Consider the following 11,000-nt stretch of genomic DNA (forward strand, 5'->3'; position numbering starts at 1 on the left):
CGGTCGCTCAAAATCGTGGATTGGTTGAAGTTAGACATTAACACCGTTGGATGCCGGCTCACTGGTCTATCGGTTAAGGGCTCCGACGCGAGACTGCTAGGTCCTGGGTTCGAATGTCGCGAGTGCGGGATCGTGGATGCGCACTGCTGAGGAGTCCCATAATAGGACGAAACGGCCGTTCAGTGCTTCCAGGTTTTCCATGGTGGTCTAGCTTCAATTGACTCACGCTTTCAACTAAGAAAATACTAGATCTCCACAAAACCCCTTCTGATAATTGAAATAGTCTTTTCATGAACTCGTCTAGAATTGATAAACATAACGAAAGACGTTCTACCTAGTTGTTATTGACTAAAATAAAGAATTTAAATGAGCGAAAACAATAAACGTAGAAAATAATCTGAATTCATTTTATTTCGTGGTTTCTCATCAGCTGCATACAATCCAAACACAATGGTGTTAACCATTAAAAATCAGTGCACATGCTTTATATCATAATATCAGAAATGTTCCTTTCAATTTGCCAAAGTACTGGAAAACGTTAATATTTCTGATAAATTCTTAGTGTCGTTTGATGTGTCATCATTATTCACCTTAATCCCACTGGAAGAAACTGTAGAAATCATATATGAACATATTAAGTTTCTCCTTTTACCAACGAATGACTTCAAACAGCTCTTACTGGTTTGTACAAAAGATGTACAATTCCAGTTTAACAATACCTTTTATTGCTAAGATGATACTGTCGCTATGGTTAGTCCTTTAGGCCCGATCTTAGCAGAAATACTAATGGCTAACTCGGAACGGATGATAATAAACAAGGTGGCCCTGTATGTTAGGTAAGTTAGTGACAAATTTTTTGCCTGCAGTAGTCACAAACATGCTCCTAATATGCTGAATCTTCTTAATTATCTCCATCCAAATATACGATTTAAAACGGAGTATGAGTATGACAATAAGTTTCATTCTCCAGACATTGGTATCCAACGTGATGAAGATGGTCGTTGTTATAATTTCACTTGATGCACAAATGCAGTTGTTGGAGACTCTAACGCGACAGTTTAACATCCACTACTCGAGTTCACATGCTGTTTTAAGTAATTCTTGTGATGCAGTTGCTAGCAGCATACCATGCCCGTCGCCACGGTTAGAATTCCACTTATTATTACCCAGCTATTCCTGTTGCTTAGCATTCTTGAACACCAATACACTCGACAAGTCCCCAAATCAGAACATGGTTGAACAGGAAAGAAATTATATTTCGAATAACAGGGATCGATGGAATTAAGAAGCGCAGTAAGAAATACGTTAGTATATCCATAGTTTTTACATGAGAAGATTCTAGAGTCTTCTCCAAGTATCGACTAGCGCCGATTAGATAAGAATTAGCCAATCAGCGTACACCAACACAATCATGCATGGAACATACTTTAATCAAATCTATGCCCCCCTAACAGTCGTATTCAAAGATTTATTTAAAAATAACACAGAAAGGATTTTATTTTAATAGTTTCTGTACGGTAAGCTATAAGTCAGCTTCAGCTAGAACTCTATTCAATCGAATACAAAAATTATATCCAGAGGACAAGATTGAAGAGTAATTAATCTATAGCAGCTCACATACAATTGAGTTTGTTCATATTTAATTTGGTTAAGCCCTTTTGCTAACTTATTTAACGGACAGAGTCATTAGTACAGTAATAACCTATCTATACTATTGTACCTTTATTATGTATGCTTGAAGACTGTTTACTGCCTACGCATATATTCATTTGTCAAGCCTTAGTGTTAGCAGCTGAATTGATTCGATGATTCATTCATTTCACTATGTACATATTAATCCTGTTCGCTTGCTCGCTGACTCGTTGACTAGCACACTCATTTATTGACTCGATGGCTCGCTCGCTCATTCGACTCGCACACTCACTCGCTTAGTTTATGGCATTACACTTTCATGCTTATTTAACGTGCCTGCAATTTTGAATATCTGTGCTTGGTTCATTAATAAACGTAATCAACACTTCGTATTCGCCTTCTGATTTATACACCGTTGGGGCGTTATCGAGTAATGGTTATCAGGACGAACAATATACGAAGTTTAAGGATAATATCGAATATCGACCACCACAAATCATTCTCGAAAAGTATCTGAGGATTAATGGTTATCCATGAAAGTGTAGCAATAAATATGGGAATATAGGAATAAAAATAAGTGTGTCATAGTGAAGGAAAGGTTTGTTCTCATACAACTTGGACTCAAAGGTGATGAAGTATCTGGTAAAATTGATTTTAGTCTAAGAGGTGCATATGAAAGGTCTTGTCCAACAGTAAAACTGATCTCAATATATCAAACATAGTGCTCGCGTAGAAATTCGAAAATAGACAAATATTCATCTTATATTACCTCCAACTATGAATACCAATTTATATGTGCGTGCTGAAGCACATACATTTGGAGAAAAGAAAGGATAGTTAATGTTCGCTCCAATGAGCATATTCTTCAAAAATTGAGTCTGAGAGGTCAATATGCTTACAAAGTTCGACTGCTAGACATAAATTCCGGATTTCTGAATCATTCATAATTATTGATGAACAAACATCTTCGAACTTATTGTGTTTTGCCGAAGCAATTTCTGTCAAAAAACCTAAACCAGACTTGTACATTCTAAATGACACATTTTCGTCACTCTCAATTGGCCCTGGTGACCTTTGTTTGTAACAATTCTTGTTTACAAACCAAAAATATTATTTACTCTACTTTACGTACGTTTTGGAGTTTTATCTGAGTTTTAATCTTTTTTAATTTTATAATCAATCCATTTTTTGTTGTTACTATCACGCAACTCTGAGTATCGATCTCTCTTCTAGAATTTCCATATTATTTATTATATAAATATTCTACCGTTTGAACACCTCTTATAATTCTCTCCTATTTATCACAGTTTTATTAATCCCTGTCGATGGGATTATTTCTGATATCATGATATAAAGTACGTAATCAGACTTTTAGTGATTAACTATTATATTTGGGCTGTATGCATCTGATGAGAGGCCACGGAATAGAGTGGATCCAGATTATTTTTCTGCGTTTATTGTTTTCGCTCCATTGAAATTTATCAATGGGGAAAGTCTCATAAACTTAGGAAGTAATTTAAGAGGATGAAAGAGTAATGCGAACTAATGAAAATATAAAATTTTATCTTTCTTTACTAAGGAGACTCCTATTTAGATTAGTAATTGAAGTCCAAACGTTACATTAGCTATTGTCTGGAGATGGATTGCCAGCTTCATTTGTTTTCAACTAAAACTGCTGCTTCTGAACGGTAATTTAAATCCGGGTTTCCTCAATAACGTCTACCGATTATATTTATGGATAAACTGAAGTATGTAGGTTCAGCGGAAAAAATAATCTATCACACATAGGTATGATAAAAGGTTATTGTAGCTATGAGCATTTCACTTTCAGCCAAAGTTTACCGAATGTATACTGAGTTTACAACCACTGCAGAGATGACTTACCACATTAATTACGGTGAAGAACATACTAATAGGAAATAAGGAGAAAGGATCAACAGCTTCAAATTGTATAGGCCACCACCAAGTCTAATTAGTAACAGGAGAGGTATCTGTCAACGACAAACTTGTTGAGTCATAACTTCCGGTCGGTCATTTTATAAAGTTTTCATGAGCATATTGAGAGTAAGTAATTTCTTAAAATAATCTGTTAGGTGTTTAGTACTTAACACCAACCTCATTAGTTTTAATAAACTTAACCGTCTGGAAATCTACAGTCACATATTTCACTAACATTATTATTATTAGTAGTGGTAGTAGTAGCTTTATTCAGCATTATGTTATTGGTAAAATATAGGATTCTCAGCACAAGGTATTTCAACAAGTTTCCGTTTCTTACTTCTCCGTCGATTCTGACGACAAATATTGAGTAATCGCCAGTTAGAATTTAGCATTCCAGTCAATCGACATCTGAATAATGTACATTCTTTTCGCTGCATATCGCTAGCAGCCGCGATATCTCTGATTAAACCTTTTGTGATCTTTACAGCGAAAGGTTGCACATCTTTCAGAATCGCACAAAATAAGATAAGTTGTTGAAATATATAGATGGCAGGAACAGGTAGTCCAGATGTTTAAGCAGACCGCCAGCCTGCGCTTAAGCAGGCTACCTCCATCCCATCTTTAGCCAGTAAAATGGTCTCACTTTTACCACTCTTTACGTAATCTTACACACTAAAGAATACAATATCTTTCTTTATCATGCTTTCTATGGCTAACACAAACGTTGCATACAAGCGTGTCGTATAGTGTCATTCCAAAACTTTGAGCTTTGATTACTTCGTTTTCGACAAACAGAAATGGAGTATAATAAAGATTTATGGATAGTTTTTTTAGTAAGGGTCAAACTATCGACATTTTCATCTCACTCGGAAACATCCTAGATACTCTAGTCATTAAAACAGCCGATTTTGTCACTGGATAAAAATAAAAAAGAATTCAGAGAGGAAACTTTTTTTAGATGAGTTCATTAACTTGAGGTGTAAATTGGTATTTATAATTCATTTTTGTATTGTTTGTCCGAATCTTCCATCAATGTTTAGGACTCCAATTGGACAGTCTCTTGTTGATATATGTACATCCTGTGCGGATTGCCTCGATATTGTCTTAAGTCACAAGTATTATAAACAAAGAAGGATGGTAGCTATCAGTGAAATCCGGGATGCGCGTTTTGTCCCATTTGGGACTCGTCAGCTGGATGTACTTGCGTCCCAAAATTGGTGCTCACTGCGGGACACGAACGCAGTACCGTCCTCTTTAAACGCCACCGCCTTATCCACTTAGCTACTAAGAACAGATAGCCACTGGCTTGTGTTAGACTTTTCACTTGCAGTCCTAAACATCAATTGGAAGATTCAAACATAAAATAATAAAATTAATGAAAACTTCACCCGAATGTACGATATCAGCTGTATAATACAAAAAGGTCTGTATAGACTCAATGACTGGTATGATGCATGGTTCCTCTCTCTTAATACCGAAAAATCTGGGTACATGTATTTGACATGTTTAATCCGCAGATAAGCTGACAGCTGAACAAGCTAGAATTCGCACAGCTAAGTAGCATCTGCGATTTAAGAGTGAAATATTCCAAAAGTCTTTCATCCACCAAACAGGTTACACCCAAAGTCTCTAAATACCGTAGACTTATTGGGTTTATGTGATGATTTATAATATAAACTAGAAATCTCAGAAACAATGCAATTGAATCAAGAAGTATTAGATGAACACGAACGAATGTATTGCATTTAGAATTCAAAATCAAGCAGTCATCAATACAAGGGGATCATTGGTTCATTCAAACACTACAGTTTATCAACCGTAATTTACTGTTGAAAGAATCCAAAATAAGACTCTATAAGGCATGAGTTCGGCCTCTACTAGAATACTGGCCAATTATAATTAGATTGTGGAGACAGGACTATAAAACATATTTTCTAAACAATCTTTCATAGTTTTTGCATGTATTTTGTGTATTTTCATATTCTGTACATTTAGCAATAAACAATTGTACTTGTTGTTTAAGTGCATAACTTTGAACACTGGTAATTTGACTTCCTTCCGTTTTGAGTACGACATATCGCGACATTGTTACTGGTCCCTAATAAATACACTCTAACTCACATCTGCATTGTTCTGCCGTGTCTGCTAATATGTTAAATGAAATATTAGTTGCATACCATCTCCGTTTATAGACAATTGTGACATTGTTATTGAATTTTACGCTTGATAAATCCACTGGATCCATATCGTCCATATTAGGATTACTAATCTTTTATAATTGTGGATTATCTGGACCAAACTCAGCTGAACGCGCAATAGCCTGAAGAATCAAGTAACGTCCCTCATTTTTATCTGTGTGTAATTAACTTATTCACTGTTAATTGATACATAAACTTTAGACGTAATATTTTTGTTGCTATTTTTTGGTTATCATACTTTTTGGTCCACCACAATTATTTGGTGAGCCTAGTATTTGATTATCTCGTATTTATCCCATTGTTATACTGTTTATTCGCTTATTGTAAGACTCACTAGCTCATTTTTAACTTGATGTACTCTCCACCTAAGCTTAGCGATATGGACCCTGTTCCAGTAACAACTCTTAGTTCATCATCAAACCTTACTGACAATATTTATAGCCCAGTCAATGTCATTTCTGAATTTAGACTTCCACCATATGGAGCAAATAATCCTAGAGTCTGGTTTGCTCAAATAGAAGCCTTATTCCAGTCCAGGGGCATACGTTCCCAAGCATTCAAGTATGCTTAGGTAGTGGGCTCACTCCCTATTGAAATTGCCGCTGAAGTTGGAGATCTTATTGACCAGGTTCCGGAAACTGAGCCATATGATAAATTAAAAGCGGTTTTAATACAGCGAACAACGGTTTCAGATGAAACAAGATTACAACAACTTTTGAACGCATGTGACCTGGGAGACAAAAGACCTTCCCAGCTACTTCGACATATGAAACAACTTGCGAGCCCATATAAACTAGATGAAGCTCTCCTCAAACAAATGTGGTTCAATCGATTACCACGTAGCATCAGACAAATTCTAAGTGCCCTGGGGAAATCTTCCTCCCTTGATGATTTAGCTGATATGGCAGATAAGGTAACGGAAGTTTGCCATGATAATCACTACATGAACACGATGCAGCCGTACGGAGCAGCGGACGTCGGCTATTTAAATTCTATCCAAAGACAATTGTCTCAACTAACGAACCAACTTGCGTCACTTCAAACCACAGTTGCAACAGTTCAAGCTAGACAGCTTGGACCTTCTTTTAGACGAAGATCCTCATCTAGACGACGTTCACGTTCACCTAAGAAGAGCTCTGATGTATGTTGGTACCATAACAAATACGGAGCTAAAGCACGTCGCTGTACTCGGCCGTGCGCATTTTCTTCAACTGACACGATGAATCAGGGAAACAGCCCGGCCAGGCAGTAATGGCGGCGCCTGTTCCTGGCATCATCACAAGCCGTCTCTTTTACATCCGGGATCGTATTTCTGGCTCGGACTTTTTAGTCGATACAGGAGCAGAAATCAGCATTCTCCCGTTGCATCTCTCTCGACGACGGCACTCAGAGCCTGCTAAACTATCCCTTGTTGCGGCAAACAACTCCATTATCAAAACGTACGATGAGCAGTCACTCATACTAGACCTCGGCCTTCGTAGGAGATTTACATGGGTTTTTACAGTAGCTCAAGTTAAACAACCCATCCTCGGAGCTGATTTCCTCAGTGCTCACAACTTATTAGTTGACATGCGGAAAAAGAAACTCATCGACAAAAATACAAAGTTACAAGTCACCGGCATAATTTCTTCTGACTTTGAAGTCTACGGTGTCCGTATTCAAAAACCTGAAAATAAAATCTTTACTGATATTTTATCGCAATACGAGTGCATCACAAGAGTCGATTATCAAAATGAATGCACCGTTCATCATGTGCAACACCATAATACTACCACTGGCCAACCTACACGTGCAAAACCCAGGAGACTGCCACCTCACAAGTTAGCGATTGCCAAACGATAATTTGAACACATGATGCAACTAGGCATCATTAGGCAGTCTAGTAGTCCCTGGGCTTCCCCGCTTCATATGGTTCCAAAAGAAGAACAAGATTGGCGCCCATGTGGTGATTATCGTAGTTTGAATAGTCAGACTATCCCAGATAGATATCCCATCCCGCATTTACACGATTTTTCTTTAAACCTACATGGAAAGAAAGTTTTTTCGAAGTTAGATCTTGTACGTGCATATCACCAAATTCCGATGGCACCTGAAGATATCGAGAAAACGGCCATCATCACGCCCTTTGGTTTGTTTGAATTCTTAAGGATGCCTTTCGGATTAAAAAACGCTGCCCAGACCTTCCAAAGATTCATGGATGAGGTAACTAAAGGTTTGGATTTTGTATTCGTTTATGTTGACGTTTTAATCGCTAGCTCTTCCTTAGAAGAACATATTCAGCACTTGCAGATTCTCTTTGAGCGTTTCAAAAGTTATTGAGTCGTGATTAATCCCTCAAAGTGTATATTTGGTGCTTCAGTGTTGGAGTTTCTTGGTCATCACATAGACTCTCAGGGAATTAAACCCCTTCCAAAGAAAGTCGAAGCCATAATCAACTACCCTGAGCCTACTTCTGTTAAGGCACTACGTCGTTTCCTGGGAGCATTCAATTTTTATCGACGATTTTTACCCAATTGTGCCGATGTTCTACAGCCCTTAACAGACCTACTTAAAAATGATAAATCGAGTAGCAAAAAGAAGAAGAACCAACTATTCCAGTTACCCTCTGACGCCAAAACGGCATTCGAAAAAGCCAAAACCTTGATCGCCGACGCTTCTGTGCTACAACACCTAAACACTGACCCCAAAACTCATTTGATCTTGTGTACGGATGCATCGCAAAAAGCCGTAGGGGCAGTGCTACAACAACGAGTTAACAACATGATTACACCAATAGCCTTCTTCTCTAAACGGTTATCACCTGCTCAAGAGCGGTACAGTACATTTGGACGCGAACTTTTAGCCATGTACTTAGCTGTTAAACACTTCAATTTTTTACTACAGGGTCGTGACTTTACCATTATGACGGACCATAAACCCCTGTGCTTCTCATTTAGTATGTCACATGATAGACATTCTCCACGCGAAGCGAGACAACTCGATTACATCTCGCAATTCACCACGGACATTCAGTTTATCAAAGGTCATACCAACATTGTTGCAGATGCACTGTCTAGAAAGGATATCAATATGACGGTACTTAACCATGACATCAATCTTGAAACCTTGGCCAAATTACAAGAAGACGACACAGATTTGAAGATCTGTAGAGAAAAGTCTAGCTTGAATCTAATATCGGTACCCATTCCTCTCTCAGATGCATCCATCATTTGTGACACTTCAACGAGCAACAATCGTCCCTTCGTCCCATTTACTTGTCTCAGAAAGATATTTCAACAACTACATGGACTCTCGCATCCAGGTAATAGAGCCACCACCAAGCTGATCACCGAACGTTTTGTCTGGCCCAAAATGAACTCCGATATAAAACGATGGGCACGAAACTGCATACAATGTCAGCGGAGCAAAGTCCAGAGACACACAATCCATATCGCTAAGCTTAGGTGGAGAGTACATCAAGTTAAAAATGAGCTAGTGAGTCTTACAATAAGCGAATAAACAGTATAACAATGGGATAAATACGAGATAATCAAATACTAGGCTCACCAAATAATTGTGGTGGACCAAAAAGTATGATAACCAAAAAATAGCAACAAAAATATTACGTCTAAAGTTTATGTATCAATTAACAGTGAATAAGTTAATTACACACAGATAAAAATGAGGGACGTTACTTGATTCTTCAGGCTATTGCGCGTTCAGCTGAGTTTGGTCCAGATAATCCACAATTATAAAAGATTAGTAATCCTAATATGGACGATATGGATCGGCGGGACTAAAGAACATGGACGACCTTTGAACGAATCTTAATTGACCTTGAGAAATACTAGCCAATCAGAAGACAGTCAGTATACAGTAAAAATATATTATACAAAACTCAAAAATTAAAGGGGATACTGTTCTTTTACATGACTCAAATACTTATCAAGGTCAGATATAGGTTCAGAAGTTCTAAAATCATAGTGCATCCGGCACAGGAACTCATCCATGTGGCTCCATAGTAGTCGACCTCTGGAACCATGAAAAAGTCTCAAAAATTCTTTCAGCATCGACCACATAGTTTCAGTGTTGTCGGTATGTTGGTATGGTTTAGGGTTTAGGATTAGGGTTAAGGTTTAGGGTTAAGGATGAGACTATAAAATATGGACGCCTTTTGAGCGACGCTAGAGTGAATCTCAGAGTGTCCACATAATAACTAAGACTAAATGAGGGTTATAAACCTGTGTGAAGAATTCAAATTATGATTTACATTCTTGGTTAAGGTTAGGAATTATACTTAGGGTTTTCATCACGAACTGACATCAACTATAATGCCAAAACTCTATTTATAGAAATGTATAATTGAATTTTGCGCCAAAATTTTATGATCACTTCTCTTGTAGACGCTTAATTATCATGTTTTCTCTAAAATCTGTTGTAAACCGACCGTACGTAAGCGTCAGGTACCGAACTTAGCGCCGTGACCTTGAAAGCCCGCGAAAGCTTTTGATTGGCTCGTCCATGTTCTTTAGTCTCGCCTATGGATCCAGTGGATTTACCAAGCGTAAAATTCAATAACAATGTCACAATTGTCTATAAACGGAGATGGTATGCAACTAATATTTCATTTAACATATTAGCAGACACGGCAGAACAATGCAGATGTGAGTTAGAGTGTATTTATTAGGGACCAGTAACAATGTCGCGATATGTCGTACTCAAAACGGAAGGAAGTCAAATTACCAGTGTTCAAAGTTATGCACTTAAACAACAAGTACAATTGTTTATTGCTAAATGTACAGAATATGAAAATACACAAAATACATGCAAAAACTATGAAAGATTGTTTAGAAAATATGTTTTATAGTCCTTTCTCCACAGACCTTGCTTGCATAAGTCATTGTTAAACACACTGATATTCAATGGGCGACACAACACACTTTCATAAAGGAAATCTAAGAGACTTCTGAACCTGGTTGTAGTTTCACTGTAGTGAAGTTCCGCTGGGAGTTTGTTCCACATGGTTGAATAACGAAAAATTTCTGGCGCAAGTTTATGTAGTTTCTCGGAATCGCTAGAATATTTTCCTTATTGTTGTAGGATGATATCATAGAGTACGAAAGGGTGGACGCCGAAGAATCAGAAATACCGATTAAAAGCCAGTAGATAAAACCAAAGTTTTATTTAATACACCTGACCCAGAGAACTTTTTACTTGAATTGTTGATATCATAGGTGTTGTTGTCGAAAT

This window comes from Schistosoma mansoni (assembly GCF_000237925.1).
Source record: "Schistosoma mansoni, WGS project CABG00000000 data, supercontig 0126, strain Puerto Rico, whole genome shotgun sequence".
Classification (NCBI taxonomy): Eukaryota; Metazoa; Platyhelminthes; class Trematoda; order Strigeidida; family Schistosomatidae; genus Schistosoma; species Schistosoma mansoni.